The 20491-nt window shown below is 47.5% G+C and overlaps 1 protein-coding gene across 1 annotated transcript in view; it reads left to right on the top strand.

Annotated features, from left to right (window-relative positions):
- The first annotated feature begins 16833 nt into the window (after positions 1 to 16833).
- Acan (aggrecan) overlaps positions 16834 to 20491 on the top strand; it is a 58326-nt gene continuing 54668 nt past the window's right edge. The window contains exon 1 of the mRNA XM_057756155.1: positions 16834 to 16908. The gene's annotated coding sequence lies outside the window, so the exon portion shown is untranslated. The remainder of the gene's footprint in view (positions 16909 to 20491) is intronic.

Raw genomic sequence — 20491 nt, 5'->3', positions numbered from 1 at the left:
CACCACCGCCCGGCCAAAGGTGGTTTTTCTGATGTTTTGTAAAAGATAAGTCAAGGATACATCTCACACAGTGACATGAAACCCAATCATCATGCTTACACAGCACAAAAAGGATCAGGATCTTTAATTGTTTTCATTTATTTTTCAGTGATAGAGAATGGAGCAAAGGTCTTGTTTGTGCTAAGCATGTGCTGGACCACTGAGCTGCATCCTCAGCCTAGGATACCAAGGTTTTGTCATCTGTTTTTGTTTTGTTTTGCTTTTTGCTTTTCGAGACAGGGGTTCTCTGTCTAGCCCTGGCTGTCCTGGAACTCTCTCTCTCTCTGTAGACCAGGCCTCAAACTCATGGAGATTCACCTGCTTCTGCCTCTCGAGTGCTGAGATTAAAAGCACGTGCCACCACCACCTGGCTAAGATAACAATTTTCAGAGTGTCAGAAGACCAAAAGCTCTGAGTGTTACTTACTTCAATCTAACCATAATTCATCTGGCATGAAAGATGGGTCCAGCCTCCCCTAACGTCTGCAGCTGTCTGCAAGCAAAGAAAACCTGCAAAGTTCCTGATGTAGACAGTGCTTAAAAGAAGAAACATGTAATCATAAATATTTTAAAGAAAATATCAGGATATTTACTATTAGAGATCATGATATACTAATTAAAACTACTTTAAGATTTTATCTCAATCTCAATCAGAAAGTTAAACAAAGAAGCAAAACATGCTGGTGAGGAGGTGGAGGAGAAGGAACCCTTATTTGCTATTAGTGGGAGTATAACCTGGTCTAGTCACTGTGGAAGCCAGCATGGAAGTTTCTAGAAAACCTAAAATTAGAACTGCCATATGATCCAGCTGTTCCCTTCTGTGTCTGTCCCCTAAGGACTCAGAATCAACAGCAATACGCGTTCTGTTACAACATTCACAGATACCAAGGTGTGGAGCAATCCTAGATGTCCGTCTACAGAGAAATCGTTAAAGAGAAGGTGTCACACACGTACGCTAGAATTTCATTCAGCTGTAAGGAAAAATGAAATCATGACATTGGCAGGGAAAAAGATGAACTAGATGAAACTGTTGATCATTGTTAGGTGAAATAGGCTTCATTCAGACAGATACGACACTTTTTTCATAGGTGGATCATAGATATAAAGACCCCAGAAATGAACCTTCAAACATGGTCATATGGTTTTCTTTTTTTTAATTTAAATTCTACACTCAAAAGGATGGAATTAATCCTGACACCGTGTACAAAATTAGCTTAAAATATATCTAAGACCTGGCCGGGCGCTGGTGGCGCACGCCTTTAATCCCAGCACTCGGGAGGCAGAGGCAGGCAGATCTCTGTGAGTTCGAGGCCAGCCTGGTCTACAAGAGCTAGTTCCAGGACAGGAACCAAAAAGCTACGGAGAAACCCTGTCTCGAAAAATAAAAAAAAAAAAAAAAAAAAAATATATATATATATATATATATATATATATATATATGACCTGAAACTGTAAAACTCATACAGAGAAGTCTTCATGGCACTGAATTGGCAAGGATTTCCTAGATATGACACCAAAGTCTGACACTTGCTGCATGACTTCTCCTATGGAGACTATTTATCCCAAAGCAGAATGATTCTTTCCAAGTCTGTCTAGGTAAACCAATGACTTCAGGGCAGTTGTTTGCAAAAACACAGGCAACTCAAGGGCAGTCACACCGCTGGGAAGTCTCCTGCACAACTTATAGACAGCTCTACTCCAAAGAGTCTCTTCCCAGCAATGGTTTGCTCCTTGTATGGTCTCAGGGGAAAGAGGGGCCCTTGTGAGCCTTGTGTGCCTCAGTCCCCCCCACTAGGGTATGCTAACAGACAGGATCTGCTGAGGGTTTCATGCAAGTGTTACAGCTTCCCCCACCCAAGATGGCAACGCTCATGTCCAACCCAGAGGAACAACCACACGGCAACACCAAAAACAAACACAAAGTAGTCGATAACATTTAACACATCTGTGCACCAAAGCGCACAACCGAGGAAAGGAAAATGCAACTTTCAGAATGGGAGAAAACATTTGCGAGCCACGTATCTGACGAGGGATTAGCATTCAAGATATATAAAGAGTTTCTACAACGTAACTGTAGCAGCGAAAAAGACGACCTGAATTTTAAAGCAGGCAGAAGATTTGAGCAGGCATCCCTTAAAAAAAGAAAGAAAAAAGACTACTGTCTCTAATAACTAGGGAAATACATATTGAAACTACAATGAAGTATTTCCTGTACCCAATTAGGACAGTTACTACAGAAAAAATTAGAAAATAGCAAGTGTTGGTAGGCTGAGGAGAAACCCTCAGGCATTGTTGGTGTGAATGCTGTAGCTGCGATTATAGATGGAATGATGGCATCTCAAAAGAAAAAATTAAAAGCAGAAATTACCATACAATTCACCAACTCTGCTTCTGGACATACTTGTGAAAGAACTGAGAGCAGAACCTCGGAGAAATGCGTGAGCACCCGTGCCCATCGCAACACTCTCCAGAACAGCCCAAGAGCAGAAGCCACGCGAGTGTCTGTCAGTGGATAGACGGAGAACTGAAGCATGGTGTAGCGTGCAGTAGAGTATAATTTAGCTGCAGAGAAGAAAGACTTTCTGACACACGCTACCATGACATCTGAAAACATTCTCAGAGGGAAAAAGGTCACAAAATTCTGGGATTCCACTTTGATGGGTGCCTAGAGGAGTCAAATTCATATTGACAGACAGTAAAGGGATGATTTCTAGGGGCTGGAGAAAGAGTAAAAAGCTGGTATTTGAGTTTGTTTGTTTTTAAGACAAATCTCACATAGCCCAGGCTTAGCCTTGTGATGTAGCGGAGGATGACTTTGAACTTCTGATCCTCCTGCTTGAACCCCCTACTTGCTCTCTGGAGGCCTCTGGGACTATGCTGGTAACCGATTGGCAGAGTCTCTCCTCCTTACAGAACTGCAAGGAAGTAAAGCTATAACTTGAGACTCCTTCACACGGCCCGAGGTCCCTGGCTTGTAATCTGGGTTTACAGATTCTGGGCAATCAGGAGAACAATGTTTCCAGAAGCACTGGTCAGGTGAAGGAGCACAGAGAAGAAGGACCAGATGGCTCCAGTGTGGTGTGGCGGGAAGGGAGACAGGCAATCCCGCTAGAAGAAGAAACCCAGACGGTAAACAAACAAGGCAGGGTGGACCGAGACCAAATAATGTGGACGGCTCAGCGGTCATGGAACACTCTAGAGCTGACAGGTTCTTCTCTCTTTATGTCCAAAGACCAAAACTTTCCATTAAGAACATAGCCCTCCCAAGACAAAGTCATAAGGCCAAGACTATAGGGCCCATGACCCACACACTGGCGTAACCTCAAGAAGGAGCCTCTTTCTTGAAAGGTTGTAACCAGGCCTTAAGGGGAGGTCACTCCAGATCCTAAACTACAACAACAGCAGAGGCAGCCAGGACCACAAAATTTACCAACTCTGTCCACAAGCTGTCAATCCCATGTGTACCCCACACCGAACTACAGAGTCTCCTTGACTCTGTACACTGCCACTTCCGGGTTTGCTCACTGTGGTGCCGCCAAGCTGAGTGTAACAAATGCATGAATGGACGGGGGAGGGGCGCATCCACTGTTTGGAAGCAAAAACTCCACTGGTTTAATCCAGGGAAGTCTTCCCCTCCAAGCAAGCCAGTCTGGAAGCTTTATCCAAACCCAAAAGTGGAGATGCTTACATTTCTCACTGAGAATCATGGCCACAGAGGCTGGAGAGATGGCTCAACAAATGAGAGCCATTGCTGCTCTTGCAAAGGATCCAGACTTGATTCCCAGCATTCTCATTGCAGCTCTTGCTCCACCCACTGTTATAGTCTCAGAGGATCTCATGCCTTCTTCTGATCTCCCAGACATGCATGTGGTACACATGCAGGCAGAACACACATACACATAAAATAAACGTATCTTTATGAAAAGAAGTTTTTTTTTGTTTTTTTGTTTTTTTTTAAATCACTGCCTTGTCAATCAAAGGTTCTCATGTAGTACAGTAAGGGTCAACAGAGGTGGTTGAAGATCTGAGCAAATAAAATATTTAGGAAAAGAAATACAGATTGAGAATGTAGTGTGTATTTGCCTGGTATAACCAAGTCTCTGAGTTCAATTCACAGTAAAACATACACACATACACTCCTAAAGGATCTAAATTATGATCAATTAGCAAATAGTCAATAAACAAACTGTGGTAACATATTTAATGAAATAGTAATCCATCTTAAGGATGAAGGAGAGTACAATATGGGTGGATCTTAGAGATGCTAAGATGTGTGACATAAGCCAATCTCTCTCTCTCTCTCTCTCTCTCTCTCTCTCTCTCTCACACACACACACACACACACACACACTAGTACACAGTTTCACAACACAAGCCATGTAGATCTGTCAAATTCATAGACAGAAAGTAGACCGATGGTGACTAGGGCCTATAGGAATGGAGAGTTGCTCCTTAATTAATACAAAATTTCAATTTTAGAAGTTAAAAAAAAATCTCTAGAGATGGATGAAAGGATTGTTTGCACAGTAATGTTCATGTGCTTATTGCACCAAGGTATAAATATGAAAGGGTTGAAATGTCACGTTATATGATATGTTTATCTTACCATGACTTTAAAAATACATTTTTTGAAAATATACTTGATGAAGATGAATAAGGCCTGTGTGCTGCCCACTTCCTGTTTACTCTGTGGATAAAGGAACCACCTTCATGTTCCCCCGAAGAACACGAGACAGTCACACCTAACACCCAACACTGGAGAGACCGTGATGACAAAACTTTTGTGGCTGCATGGTCCCACAGCTCAGTGGGGGGGAATAACACTGAACCTCACTCAGGCATCCAGGTGTCGAGCCTGAGAGCAGAGAAAAACAGCCAAGTTATGGGTAACAGCTACTACCTTGTAGTAACATAAGGGTGACGTGGCCTATTGAGTGGATGTCATCAGTTTGCTTGAATAGTGCTGTAGTCTGGCCAAAAACTGATGCCTGATAGGTTGAGGATCTAGTAGACTGCAGCCAACAGGAAGCTGGTCACGTGGAGGCTTTTTTAATTTTGGAGCATATTCTTGGCAAGAGTAAAGGAGTTAATGGTTAGGGCTTTGGTGGCCTCATGAAGCTCAAAGATGTCAAGGTAAAATCGGAGGTTGAAATTTAAGGCTCCACAGTACAACTGAAACTCTGTAAATTACAAAACACTGCTCAGACAAATGAAAGAAACCCTAAAAAATGGGGAGATGTGCCGTATTCATGGACGGGGATACTTGGCTTTGCTAAAATGCCAATTTATCAAATGTTTTCCGCTCAATCACCATAAAACCAAAGACATTTTTTGAAACTGTTAATATGATTTTCAAATTTATATGGACAATTGACCTTAAGTAACCCAAACATTTTTTAAATGGAGATGCTTGGAGTTGAAAAGTTGCAGAGTGGTGGAGTGCGCCTGTGCGCCTGGCATGGTCAAGGCCCTTGGGTCAATCCCTAGCCTGTGAGAAAGGAGAGAGAGAGAGAGAGAGGGAGGGAGGGAGGGAGGGAGGGAGGGAGGGAGGGGGAGGGAGGGAGGGAGGGAGGGAGGGAGGGAGAGAGGGAGAGAGAGAGAGAGAGAGAGAGAGAGAGAGAGAGAGAGAATCTCATTGTCTTTGACCAGATGGTGAGGAGGCCATAGCAGTAGGAACATGAGGTGGCTGGTCACATTGTGTCTGCAATCTGAAGCAGAGGGAAGAGAGTGTTAACGTACCACTCACTTTCTTCTTTTGATCTAGTCTAGGGCTCCAGCTCACAAAATGGTGTCCTCCTCACTCAGGGAGGGCCTTCTCTTTTCACTTAAACTCTAGGTGCGTCCAGATTCCGTCAAACTGACAAGACACACCGTCGCACATCCCAGTGAGTTCTGCGGTGAGTCCGTTTCCCATTGACCCTCAGCTTTGCTCTTGTGAGGAACACACAGCTTCATGGTTTTGTCCTTGCTTAACCCCAAGCCCACCCAGCTCCAGCCTCAGGTTGCAGCCATCTTCCTGCCCATCATTCAAGCAACATCTCTGTCTGCCATCCCCAGATGGTGACGGTGGCTCGCTGATGGCACCTAGGTTCCCCTTCTGCCCTGGGAATCCCGACAAGTCGCTACTCCTCATCACCACACACTTTACAGCATTTCTACAAAGCCCAAACTCACTCGTTTCCGTCAAGTGGGCGGGAGAGGAGAAAGGAACACGTGCACAATTGTACGCACCTGTGAGAAAGTCATTGCTCTCCTCGCTCCGCGTGGTGGGGAGGCGTGATACACACACGGAGCCATATTATCGGGTACCAAATCTCAGCTCTGCCACTCATGAACTGTGTGATCCTGGGCAAAGTATTTGACTGCTCTATTTCCTTTAAAAAGAAAAACGGGAATAATATGTGATATTTACCAGTCATGAAGTTGCTATGGCTACTGAATGAGTTTCTAAACATAAAGTGTTCAGCACGACCCCAGCACACAGTGCTCAATACTCATGAGCAATCGTGATTCACCGTGAGCATTGCCCTGTGCCAGACACAGGGGACACAAAACGGACAAATCTGTTCACTTGCTATTTATTGGGAGGTTGCATTTGTATTACACGGAGGTCGCATTTGAGTGGGATCCAGGCTATGTGTGCCTGCTGCCATGAAGCTCACCGTTTAGGAAGATGGGAGACAGACGCTGTAGATATCAGTGGCAAACTGTGGTCTAGGCACGGGAAGGAAAGAGGATGCCGGGACAGAGCAGGGTAAAAGTAGAAGAGGGGAGGTCATAGGCAGCTTCTGTTATTGACAGTTCGATGAAGCAGTGGCCACGCACGGCCACGTTAAAGCAAGCGACATGGGAGACGCCTGAGGGGATGGATGAAGACGGGAAAGCTGAAGAGAAGGAGAGCTTGGGTACTGATCTACTGAAAAGCCACACAGCCCCATAGTATAATTTCCAGTAAGGGATACGGCAGTTCCCTTTCAGTGAGAAGGAAAGTGAGGCTGGAGGGCCAGTTACCGATAAAGGATCCTGCTGGCTCCTTAACATCTCTTGTCAGCCCTCACCTAAACACAGCTCACTGCTTCTCACTGCCCCCTGTCCTGAACGGGAAAATGGAACAACCTGAGCTGTACCCGGCAACCCCCTTGAAGCCCTTCACCTGCACAGGGGTCACAGGACTTATCTTGACTCGACATCATCCCAACTCCAAGGTGTCACCATGTGCAACCTTTTATTCATCAAAAGTTTCTTTTCAGTCGCTGTGCAAAGGAGGCCCTGACCTCCCCGCCCCCACAAGCCATTCCATCCCCCACAACCACTGGGGTGACACCCAAACCAGTAGCCACAGGTAAACGTGTCTCTCCCTGGGATGCAGAGTTAAATACACAATCCCAGAGGTGTGACCTGAGTCCAGAATGGAAGGGACCTAGGTGCCAGGGATGACCAATCCTCCAAGAATCCCCCCACTGGATGCTCCTCCCTGGAGACACCCTTCCCTAGAATAGGCCAAACACCCACATAAACAGCGCACCCACAGAATCCCACTGTCCCCAGGCTTTCCTCCTCGGCCCTTGCTATTTTTATCTGGGGAGCGAGAAGGGGGTTGCCAGGCAGGGCCACGCCGCTGTTTATGTCTGAAATTTGAAAAGATGCACAGTGTACTTGGGAGGAGGCGTTGCTGGGAAAGGAATTTCAGAGAAGCATTTCAAACCTGGCAGGGTGAATAGGTGCCTTGTGTTCAGGTTTATGACTCTGAAAGGCTACTCAAGCCATGGCGTGAAGAGGGGCCACGGACGGGTGCAAATGTCTATGTGTGAGATTTGGGTGGATGGAGACTCAACTCACTCGGTTGAGAGGATCAACTGATGTCAGACTGGGGGTGCTTTGGGAGGAAGTCCTTGCGCCGTGCCATGGAGACTGCTCTTTATATCGCCCACATTTACACTGGAGTATTCTTTTCATTTCTTACCTCAGCGGGCCCCATACAGTTCTTAACAGACTCCACTTTAGCTCCTTCCAATCAGCGAGCTGTTAAGTACCGATTCCCTCAGGTACACACCTTTCGTTGGTGGTTCTCTCAGTCACTCTATCAATTCTCTGCCTCTTAACTGAATTGTAAGGGTCCTTTTCATAGCTGTATAATCTTAGTAACAGGCACAAAACTTCGGTTCTGCCTGGGGACTTCATTCCACAAGTGCTATGTCATAGCTGTCTGTCACTTGGGCTGGCTTCAAACTCACCACGTAGTCAATGCTGGCCTTGAACTTTTCTGCCTTTATAATTCCAATCCTGGGATAGCAGGTGTGTGCCACCAGGCCCGGTTGGTGTTCTTTGTTCAATCATGGGAATCAGTTGTCAGTGGGAAGTGTTGTCAGTGGTATCAAACGCAGCCCGGCTGAATGAATAGCGCGTTTGCCTTCTTCTTTCATCTTCATCTGGGGTTAGACTGGCCGTGGTGTGGCACTGTAGGTCCTAGGTCGGCCTGCATGTGGCTCTTCCTAGGTAGAGAGGTTCTCAGAAGGGGAGGGATGAGTGCCGAGGGGGACTTCTACCTTGGTGTGACATTTAAGGTGTATCACAGTTCTAACATGGCTCCTTGGGTCGGGGGAGGGGTAGATGTCAGGAATCTTGCATTCTATCAGTGCCTATGGCTGCAAACCTCAGTGGCTCAGAAAACACCTCAGCAACAGAAGAAGGTTGTCATGTGATAGGACCCCAGTTCTAGCACAGGTTTGGCCCTTGACTTGTACTTCCTTTGCTTGTACTTCCTTTGCCCCTACAACCTCTTCATTGATTGGCACTGTGCTGGCTGGTTTTATGTTGACTTGAAGCAAGCTAAAGTCTTCAGAGAGGAGGGAGCCTGTAGGGCATTTTCTTAAATAGCAATTGATGGAGGAGGACCCAGCCCATTGTGGGTGGAGCCATCCATGGACTGGTGGTCCTGGGTTCCATAGAAAGTGAGCAAACCAGTAAGCAGCACCCCTCCATGCCCTCTGCATTGGCTCCTGCTTCCAGGTTCCTGTTTGTTTGAGTTCCTGTCCTGACGTCCTTCGGTGATGAACAGTGATGTGGAAGTATGAGCCAAATAAACCCCTTCCTCCCCAAGTTGCTCTTCGTCCTGATGTGTCCTCACAGCCATAGGAACTCTAACTGAGACAGACCAGTATCACTTTCCTTGAGTAGGGGAGGGTCTGTGAAATTCATTCTTTATAAGATTCATATTCCCCCCTCCCTCTTTCCCTCTCCCCCTCTCTCCATCCTTACATTCTGTTCAACCATTTCTCTTTTCTCTGTATTTCTGCCTCTTCCATGTTCTCCCCGCTATTGTGTTTGATCAGAAACCGGGGTTCAGAAACTCGAAGCTACCTCCACTCCTGTCTCTTCCTGTCCGTCCTCCATACCAAATCCACAGTGGAACATGCAGGCTGCTCGTCCTTCAGTGGACTGACAGCACATTTAAATTTTTTGATAAGTCGTCATCCAATCTTATCTAAAGTCCCAATCTTTGGCTTCTTAGAGAAAGAGAGCCCAGGTAGCTTTGAGTTCTAGAGAAACCATGTGATGTGATCATAGTGATCCTAAGGTCCTGAATGGTGGCTTTTAGTGAGAGCGGGGCCGTTTTGTGGGAGACCTCACTCTTCTGTTTGCCCCCAGTCTTATGAGGCGACCATGATGATCTCCACACACGGGGCACACAGCATCTACCACAGTAGTGAGAAAGGATAGGAGGGGGTGCAGTGCCTAACTTGCTCCTGGGTGTAGAGTATGTACTCAGTGGGTAGCCACTACTAGCCTCAGCTGGGTTTGGTGGCGAATTCCTGACACCTCAGCAATCAGGAAGCTCAATCGGGAGGATTCTGAGTTCAAGGCTAGCCTGGGCTACATAGTGAGACCCTGTTCAAAAGAGAGAGAGGTGAAGAGGCAGGCAGGCAGGCTAATGCTAACAAGTCAATAAACTAAGGATAAAAAATAATCCCATCGCCGGGCAGTAGTGGCGCACGCCTTTAATCCCAGCACTTGGGAGGCAGGCGAATCTCTTGTGAGTTCGAGACCAGCCTGGTCTACAAGAGCTAGTTCCAGGACAGGCTCCAAAACCACAGAGAAACCCTGTCTCGAAAAACCAAAAAAAAAAAAAAAAAAAAAAAAAAAAAAAAAAAAAAAAAAATCCCATCTAACACTGCCATTTTCCTTTGCACATTCTCCATTTTCTCCTCTGAAAGGAATAATCTAAATGCAGCAGTAGCAACAGCTGAAATGTCGAGAAACCGTAAGATGAAATAAGTGCCAGGTTTCATAAGGACAAGGGAGCTTCGCAGATCTGCATGTTAGTGGGTCATCTTATTTGTTATTCACTTTTACCTGGGCTGTTTGTTACTGCTATTGCTGTTGTTAGACAGGCTCTCGGGCAGCCTACACGCCTGATCCCCCCGCTGCTGCCTCTCAAGTGCTGAGATTACAGACCTAAGAGAATCTGATAACTGGGATACAGGAAACCATAGCGCAGAACCAGCTCAGGTCTAGAGTGTAGGAGGCAGTCCCCTAGGTTGCAGGGCAGAGGACAGAAGGGATCCGGCTCCCAAGAGCCACAGGGGCTGCCTATGAAGTGGGCAACTTCGGGACTACAGAACCTTGGCCGTCCTTCCCCAGACCTGCTTGGGAGATGATGATGATGATAAGGACAATTGTGATGAAGGCGATGATGATGAGGACAAAGATGACAGGGTGGTGGTGATGGCGATGCTACGTAAATCAAGACAGCCTCGCCCCACTCGCCCCTCCCCCCCACATGTGGATGCTCAGCAGTAAAGACATGGGGGAGGCATGAGTAAAGCACTTGCCGTGATTTCAATTTATAAATAGCAGGGTTTTGCTGAAATACCAACTTACTCTGAATTCAGGGAGAAACTGCAAACTAGAGCTTCCCCAAACCCCAGTTTCCCTAAACATGCCCTTCTAGGTCTGTGTCTTAAGTGACGCCGAGTTTTCCTGTTCCCGTGGGTCCTCCTTGCACACAGACATGTGGGGACTTGGAAGTGTTTCATTAAGTTACCCCGTGTTCTTTATTCTTAGAACATTTTCCTCTTCAGCTGTCACTTGCACAGTGTTAAAGTAATAAAATGACACTTTCCAAACATGCCAATGGGGACCAGGAGGTTCCACTTCCTGACCCAATTCTGGCCTGAGGAGAGTTTTCTGTATTCTTCTATGGCCCTTTTCCTCTGGAAAAGATGGCAACCCCCACCACTCATTACAACCAATGTTTGTCATTACTGTGCTCTTATTTTTAGCTTCTTTTACAAATACAGAAAACACACGCACACATACACACACACATACACACACACACACCCCAAAGGCAAAGCACTTACTGAAAGCAGTGTATAAGGTCTAGGAAAAGGTCCAAGAGTCCACATCTTAATTAAGTCTCAAAAATCTCTGGGGTGCCTTCATTTACAGGTTGAAAACAAAGGCCCAGGGGGTTAAGAAACTTGCCCAAAGTTTCTAAACAAAACTGAAATTTGTATCCCAGGCTGTCAGACATGAAAGGAATTGCCCTGGTCCTTAACTGTTTTCTAGCTGAAGAGAAACAGGATACCTGTTTCTTGCGGCCTATGTGAAAAGTTTCATTTCATTTTGTTTTGTTTTATTTTATTTGTATATGGGCATGGTATGTTTGGGTGGTTGTGCATGGAGGTGTGTGTATGTGCGTGTGGTGTGTGTGTGTGTGTGCAGGCCAGTAGTCAATCATCCCTCAAACATCATCCACCTTGGTTTTTTGAGACACTCTCTTTCACTAGTCTGAAGCTCCCCAAATGGGAGAGGTTATTTGGCCCGTGAACTCCAGGGATCCCCCTGTCTCTACCTCCTAGCCCTAGATCTGAATGTGTGCTACATGCTTGGGTTTTACAAAGGGGTTCTGGAGATTGAACATCGGTGGTCGTTATGCCCACGCCCCAGACACTTTACCCACTGAGCTACATCTGTAGACCCACTAGACTGATTGCAATTATCTCCAAGTTTCAATGTCAACCAAAAGGTGTGACATGCCCTGAAATGTGACCATCTATCTCTGGTCACATGAGGAGGAGCTGAAGGTTCAAGGGGTAAGAAGGAAGAGCCATCTTTGCTCTTCCCTGACCAGGAAAGTTCTGGGAACTATATTTCAGAGAAGCAGCCACAAATAAGCATTGCCCAAAGACCAAGGAATCCAAAAGCAAACCTCCTTGGGAAAACCATTAAGGACCCAGCAGCCTTGAGCTGTGAGGAGAGAGAAGCAGGGAGAGGTCTAAGGATAGATAACCCAGAGTAACTCACTAAGGATACCTGGATACCTGTCCTGCTTACCTGGGACAGCCTGTGTTGCTCCTAAGCAATGAATTGCTTGCTGATGCTGAGACCCTGGACAGATACATCTGTGGAACTCTGTTAGTGACACAGACCCACGCTTAGCAAGGCACTTCCATGGTGTCTTGCTGTAAGAAACAGAGGCAAGTATTCTATGTGACACAGTGCAGTGCCCTGGGGATATTGTCTGTGTTCTAAGAGTCAATTGAATAGAAAATACAGTACAGCTACCAACATGCATCCAACAATATTTAGTCCCTGTTACACTGTTAGGTGTACTAGCTCCAGGGGTGGCCTTTGTGACCAATCGAAAACAGTGGAAGCGACACATGTCTGATTCCCAGAGCTAAAACAGATACAGAAGTATTTTGGTCCCATCTAGCCTCTACATCACACACCGTGGATGTCAGCCACCATGTCCTGGGCACACTCGGTAGCTGTAATAGGAGTCCTCTATGGAGAAGAACCAAGCTGGCAATCATGCGAGCCAGCCACCTTAGCTGTGGGTCCTCAAGCCTCTGGAAAGCTAGCAGCTCACTGCAGCTGCACTGACATCCAAGTGTAACCTCATGAGACAACCCAAGCCAGAAATGCCCAGCTGAGTGGCTCCCAAATCCCTGACTGTAGAAACCGCAGGCAATGGTAAATGATCACTGCTGTTTTAAAGCCACTAAATATGGGGGAGGTTTGTTACACCACCATGACAACTAGAATATGGAGCTGTGCCATCCTGGGACATCCTGGACTGCCTCGAGGGTCCTGCTCTAGGCTTTGGCCCTAGGCTCTATCCTTGGTAGAGCTGAACACTGGGTATGGTATGTTGGTGAGCTTCATAGATGGTCTGCTACAAAGAACAATAGCAATCCCAGAGCACCAAGATTTCGTGGAGAGGTGAGCTGAATGTATGAGAGGGTAATCATAAGCCACAACGAAGTTGAAGTCTCACCCATTCATCAGACCAGGACAAGACACAGGAGAGACAGGGTCACAGCGGTCCAGGTGAAAAAGTCACAGGCTCAGCCTTGATAAGACTATCAGAAAGATGCAGAAATGTAGTTTGCATAACTAAATGCACAGAACTCAGACAAAGGTGGTGCACAAATACTCCCACGTTGGATATATCAACAGGGCTGAATTCCATTTTAAATCGCTCTTTCACAGGCAATGGAGGTAGTCTACCTTCATGAAGATTTCTATGAACCGCTCGAGATCTGTTGGTTGAGACAAACGAGAAGAGGTAGAGAGAAGCAAGGATGCCCAGACCAAAAGAAGGAGATGCTGATGGAGAAAGCAACACACTGGTTTAAACATGGAGAGGCCTGCGTGTACAAGAGGTTCAAGGGAACAGAGAGAGGGTGGAAACAGACCCGCTTGAGTTACTGCAGATTCCACACTGAGACAAGAGCACAGGCTGCTACCTAAGCTGAGAACTTCCTAAGTGCCAGAAGCCATGAGAAAATGGGGCATGGCCTCTGAACATCAGACCACGGGCAAATCTGAGCAAAATGTGCTGCCCAGCCTGCAGGGGTGTCATGGAAACAGCTCGCATGCTATCTATGGGAAGGAGCGTCTCCTGAGTTCAGTCAGAGCCCTTTGCTGCTCTGAGCAGCTCCGTCGATGGTTCCATGGTTCCGTGAGTGATGTCATGTGACACCCCGGCTTCAGCTAGTGTGTGAAATACCTGGGGACTCTTGGGGAAGTGAAGATTCCAAGGCAGAGGCTCTGGAGTGGGCTGAGAGTCTGTGTTTCTCAGAAGCTCCCAGCTGCCATGAGAGTCTGTGGACCACACACGGCGGACAGAAGTCAGAACTTAATCAGTGGCCGTTGCTGGCATCAGGTGGCTTCTCAGAGACACTGAGTGACTGCAAAGTAGCTTAGAAAATTAAAAAGTATTCTAGCCGAGAACAGGTGAACAGAATCAGAAGGACTGCCCAGCGAATGGGACTCCTGGGTTAGGTGGGACAAGTGTCTATGCGCCACTCAGGGCTGTCTGAAGTTGTGACCTTTGATTCTCAGAATCCAGTCTTCAAAGTATCCGACTGAAATCATTGTGAGCTGTCTGCATCCTCTGGAAGGCAGGGTGCAGTTATATCAAACTGTCCCCACAGCCCATTCACTGCCTGGGTGGTCATTAGAGTCTCAGTATCTTAGTGTGCACCCAGGAGCCCATGTTGCCACAAAGCATCAGACATATAAAAAAATGGCTGCTGTCTTCCCGTTAAAACTAATAGATGATCAGTAAACAAGTGCTTGCGTCATTACAGAGATGAATTATCTAGTGAATATTTGCCCTTGGTTGGAATTGCTCTTCATCAGGGCACCCCACAATGCATGTCAAATATGACCCCACTTTGCAGACAAGGCCAGTCTGTTGTCAACCAGAATGTGACGTGAGAAATGCATTGGAACTTAAGAGGCTGGTATTTCCTCATAAAGAAAAATTTTAGTTAATTAGTTTATTTATTTTCTGATTGTTTTTTGTTTTTCGAGACAGGGTTTCTCTGTGTAGCAGTACTGGCTATCTGATCTCAGAGAGATCCTCCTGCCTCTGCCTCCCAAGTCCCGGAATCAAAGGCATGCACCACCACCCCTGGCTTAAAAGGAACTAGTTTAATTTTTTTAAAAAGGAGAGATTGATGCTTTTAGAAATCACTTTGCTCCTGGCCCAGCAACTTATAAGGTTTTCCATTCCTCTAACAAAGGAAGACACTGGCCTCCGAGCAGTTTTGATGACTACAATGTGACTGTCCCTTTGGTTCTCTGAAACTTGCTGACTATGACTCAGAGCAGGCAATGCACAGGCAGAAAAGAAGACAGGACAAGGATGGCCAGGCGACAGAACACCTGAGATGCGGTCAACTCTCAGACCCTGCAGGTGGGTTGAGCAACCCAGCCCAGCCTGAGCTTCCCCCCTCTACAGAGGGGAGAAATAATCAGAAAATGGCCTGGGCCAGGGCCAGAACAGGATACAGTTAGCCCATGAGATGCCCACACAATTCCTGCATAGTCAGTCTGAGGAAACTGAGGCACATCGCTTCTGACCCTTCCATCAAGGAAACACTCGGGTAGATCTCTCCCACTGTGTCGTCTGCATAGGGCCCACTTCTTGTCTAGGGAGAGAAGTGGGAGCTGCCCACCGCACTGTCAGAGGCCGCTGTTTTCCTGAGAAGGACACTAGCTTCCTCTCAAGGCCATCAGCAGTCCGAATCCCCAACCCCCAAACGTGCTGCAGCCTGCCCAGCTGCTCCTGTGGCACAGAGGGGTGACCTTGGTTTGAAATTAGCCCCCAGCTTGATGGGCAACTCCACCACTTTCTGAGCTCCATGGGATGCCTACCACTGGGAGGTAAGGGAAGGTGTTGTAGTGTTTAACTTACTGGACGGTTTAGAAAAATTAATATTATTGTATGTTGCAACTACAGCTAGCTCATAGTGGGTATCCAAAAACTTAGTTTTTTAATTTTTTTCCCCAGGAAACAAATTTATTAAAGAGTGCCGTAGAGGCGGTAGCAAATTCCTGCTTGAGATGTCCTTGGCCTATCCTGAGTTTTGAAGACCCCTAACCTTGTGCCTCTGTGACTGCCTCATCTCCTCTCTTCACTCTCCCCTGTAGTCTCAGGGTCCCCCACCCCCCAAACTTTCCAGCAATGCTCCCTGAAGGTTCTTCCAAAATCTCAGCCCCAGAGTAGGGGGTCCTCCTGCATGACCCAGTCCCTCTGAGTCTCAACAGCAAATCTCCACTAGATGCCCTGGGAACCCTTGGCTCGCCACCCTGGTTACGCGAACCGGGTGCTCTCGGCACTCTGTGGGCGCAGCCCTCCGGGGCCGCCTGGACTGCGGAGCTGCCGACCGCAATGCAGACGCGGGGCCCTCCAGCGCTGCCCGCGCGGCTTTCCTCCGCTGGCCCCGGAGCTGCGGGGTTCGTGCTCCTCTCGTGCCCTGAGCTCCGGGCGGCTTCCCCAGCTGAGCGCGGTCTCCAGCTCGGGTCCTGCAAGCTCAGGACGCCTCTGCCTTCCCCTCCCCCTGCAGACCGGCCCCGGGGGTGGGGTTTCCCCGTGAGCTCTCCCCCTCCCACCTCCACCCCTCATGTGTGCCCACCCCTCCCCCGCCCGCCCCTATGTATGTGTCACGGCTCGCCTTTCCCGCCCACCTACCTCCCCGCGGTGCCAGAGGGGGCTCTCTGAGCTGAGGACGCGCGCGTAGCACCGCTCAAGGTCCCTCACTTTCTCTCCGCACCCTTGCCGGCTGACATCTGACGCAGGTGCCAAGGGGGCTCCGGGCACCTTTCTGTGTCCCTTCCCTCTATCGACCCTGCTCAGCAACCCAGCCAGCTAGCTGCCACTGCGGCCACCACCCGAGGGGACCTGCGGACAAGACGCCGGCGGGAGGAGGGGTGCGCAAGGCACCCTCCGCGCAGAGCATCCCCGCTGCAGCGCAGCAAGACCCGGGGCTCACAGCCCCCAGGAATCCCTAGCTGCCTTGCCAGCGTTACGGGACTGAAGTTCTTGGAGGAGCAAGTTCAACTCTTCAAGGTAAAGAAAGGTCTCCTTCTCTCCAAAGGAGCTCTGTCTCGGGCATCTGGGAATGCTGCTGAGGCCACGCGACTATGTGCTAGGGGTGGTGTGCCTCCGTATTCCCATTGGGCATGTGTGTTGGGGCTCAGGACCTCAGCTGCAAGGGCACCGAAGTTGAGCAAACTCAACTGCTGCCCTGACTCAGAGTGAAAGGGAACACGTGGAGGGGTTCTCGCTCCTAGTACACGGGATTAAGAAAGACGAGAGCTTTTACAAGTTTAAGGGTTGGGGGCGCTAAACTGAAGTGCAAACGGAGACGCAATTTTAAAGCCAAGGAAATGTGGGTTCAAATCCACCACCACCCCCCCCCCCCCGTTCCTCTTGGCGCTCCATGAGGTTTTGGCTTCCATTGGGAAGGCCAAGTGACCAGGGAATCGACAAAATTATGTGAATAGCAGGTCAGACAGGCAGCAGCGTTCAGAGAACTAGCGGGTCCTCTTGATTTGCTGCAGATTTGCTCCAGGGGTCTCGGGGCACCCAAAGCCGTGGGGGAAGAGCTGGAAAGAGGTTGACAGAACATGGGACAGGGCTACTGAGCTGCTCCAGGGCAGACCAGAGCCAAGCTCAGAGATGACAGTCTCTACGGCATTTGTCAAGCTGGAAAGAGGAGAGGAGACGGGACTCACGACTGTCCCAGGGCAGCTTTTCCATTTCTGGGCTTTTCTGCAACCCTTCCAACTCCCGGGCAGGGTGGGAGGGTGGCAGCGTGTCAGTTAGCTGTGGGCGTGGAGGCTTGTCTTCTTTAGGAGGAAGTATACAGCTTAAACTTTTCGGATATGCTGCTCCCCGCAGTTGGGAGCTGGACCTTGAAGGAAGTATCCACTAGCAAGCATTTCAGGTTCCGTGTGGCTTGGCGGGTGTGTGGATTCCCGTTCTGTGGGGTGCCAGCGAGAAGCAACGGGAGAAAGAACCTATGTGCGATGTCTTAGCATGATGCCTTTGCCTCTGGATGTTGCAGTAGGTTGTGGTCCACAGCACTAAACTCTGAAAAACACCCATCTCACCTCTGGGCACCTAGAACAGTGAAGTGACTTTCTATAGGACACTGGTTTGGGGACAAAGGCAGGATTAGGTCTAGATTTTCTGAGGCTGAAATCAGTTTCTCAACCTGATTTAAGGAACCAGAAATCTCAACTCTTCCTTACTTCTGGGTTACTATGATGAGGATTATCAAGTTGCTTATATCGGCTGGGCAAAGCTAAGTAGGGGGACTCTGAAGGTAAGAATGTTAACCAGCCAATCACCACCCCAAAGGAGATTCTACTCACCTAAAGAAAATGTTACAGAACCTTCATCCCCATTTCAAACATTTTGGATGAAGGAATTATCAAAAGGGGAGGAATTTCCCTTAGATATACTGGAATCCCTGAAGTTGTGTTATATTTAAATATAATTTAAATATAATTTAAATGTAATTATGTGGCGTTTCTAATGGCAGACCCGGTTTGTTCATTCATTGCACCTTTCTCCAGAGTACTACTCAGAAGCCAGGCTCTGGGCTGTGGTGGCTCAGCAGGCACCCACTAAACAGCTGAGGTGACCCAAGCAAAGGGCCAGTACACACCCAGCACCCAGCAAGTACTTGGAGAGTGTTTACTGTTATTATTCATTTTAATATTAAGTAATTTTGCTTTTCCTAAAACGTTTCCATGAAGACCATGCTTAGTTACCTTCATACTGGGACGTTTTTAAGTTTGAAAGCCATCATGACCCCTAGGCACTCAGGATACTCCAAATACCTCCCCCCCATTCTCTGGCATTATTCTACCCTGGCATACAAAGGTGACCCATGCCCCTAACAACAAGGGGGCTCCACGAGAGAACTCACTTCCTGAGAAGGAAAGCAGATTAGGGTTCAAACCCTGCCAATAATATTATATGAGTTTGTTACAGTCTTGAGCCTCCTCAAGGCTCAGTTTCCTATCTCTAAAAACGGCAAGAAGGGGGGACCTGCAGGAGTGGATTTCTTCAAATATTTAAGGGCATAATGTGTGTACTTTTCCAAGCCCTCTACAGACATTACAAACTTCAGTTCTCCTTTACTGGGTCACAAATCATACGCTCTGGGTACTGCCAGTTTTGGGCATTCTTAGAGACTGTATGTCTCAAGTTTTGGTGTGGATTTTTTAATGATACCTTTTAGAACTGGATCCTTCCCAGGCCCTACTGGTTGGACATTTGGGGCGCCTTGGCTAAGCCTGGGGAAGCCCATAGACTTTGGCTTGGAGTGTCATTGTGAGTCTATGGCTGCTGACAAGATTTAGCCAACCTCAAGCTGTAACACCAAGTCAGTGGGGCTTTAATGAAATAGTAGATAATATTATGCCTCCCATATAATATGGGCAAGTATTGCTTCTGGAAATTTTTATTTCTATATGTGTTTTGCAGTTCTCCATGAGGGTATGTGTGTTCATAAAATATATGCAAATAGACATATATTTTATTTGCATAATGTGTTTTTATTGCAAGTTATAGTCCATAAAAATTTGGAAGATATCAACTACAGCCCAGTGTGATGGTATTCTATAATCTCAGCATTTGAAAGTTTAAAGCCAGCGTGGGCTACATAATGTGTTGGAGGCAAGCCTGAACTACATTGTGAGATCCTTTTTCAAAAACCACGGGCTTCAAATATAACTCAAAAACAGAAAGAAAGGGGGGGGGCGAGACACGGCACCAATAGCAATGGTGCTTCTGTCTGAGAAATTCCAGCCTTGTGACTCCAGGTGGCAGGCATTGGAGTGTCCTTGCTGCAACTGTACCAACACCTACCCAGACCGGAGGCAGCTAGAACCAGAACTGGGGATAGGGAAGAAAGACAAGTTCAATAAATGAGAGCTCTCAGTGTCAGAGAGGAACTGAGATATTGGAAGACAGCTCTGGGTACAAGTATATAGGTAAATGCTGTCTTGAGAAGTGGGGTATGGTATAGACGCATGGCTTAGAAATAGGAGTGTTTTTCTCCTGCTGTCGGGGAGTCACACTCTGGGCTCCTGTGTCCCGGGAATATAGGAGGTCAGTCAATGTAAAAGTTCCTTTGAGGATGGCATCCCTCCCTTCCTGGACACTAACCAACTGGATGCCTGTTAAAAGGATCTGGAGAAAGGTGAGAGCAAACGGGAAAGAGAATGCAGGCAAGAAGAGGACAGGATCAGAGGAGAAATTGGTAGGGAAACCAGTAAAACGGTTCCTTTTTTCAAAAGTTGAATCCAGGGCAAGAACGGAAATAGTTGAGTTTACTTTGAAAAACTCAGAGCCTCCTTGTATGCAGCTGTGTGTGTGTGTGTGTGTGTGTGTGTGTGTGTGTGTGTGTGTGTGTGTGAGTGAGTGTGAGGGCGGGCTCTGTGGGCTGGCTGGGATGTGTGAGAGGCAGCATTGCTCCCTCAATGGCCTTACAGTGTATCCTAAAGAAGCTTTTTGTTAAACTCCTAAGTAGGTGGATTGGGAGGTGTGAGGCTGGACATCACGAATTGAATATTTGCTTACCTTTGAGGCTCCCTGTTTTTCCTTTTAAGACACCCATCCAGAATAGGAGCTATGT

This window comes from Chionomys nivalis, chromosome 23 (genome assembly GCF_950005125.1).
Source record: "Chionomys nivalis chromosome 23, mChiNiv1.1, whole genome shotgun sequence".
Lineage (NCBI taxonomy): Eukaryota > Metazoa > Chordata > Mammalia > Rodentia > Cricetidae > Chionomys > Chionomys nivalis.
The sequence above is the reverse complement of the archived record's forward strand: the minus strand, read 5'-3'. Positions and strand labels throughout refer to the sequence as shown.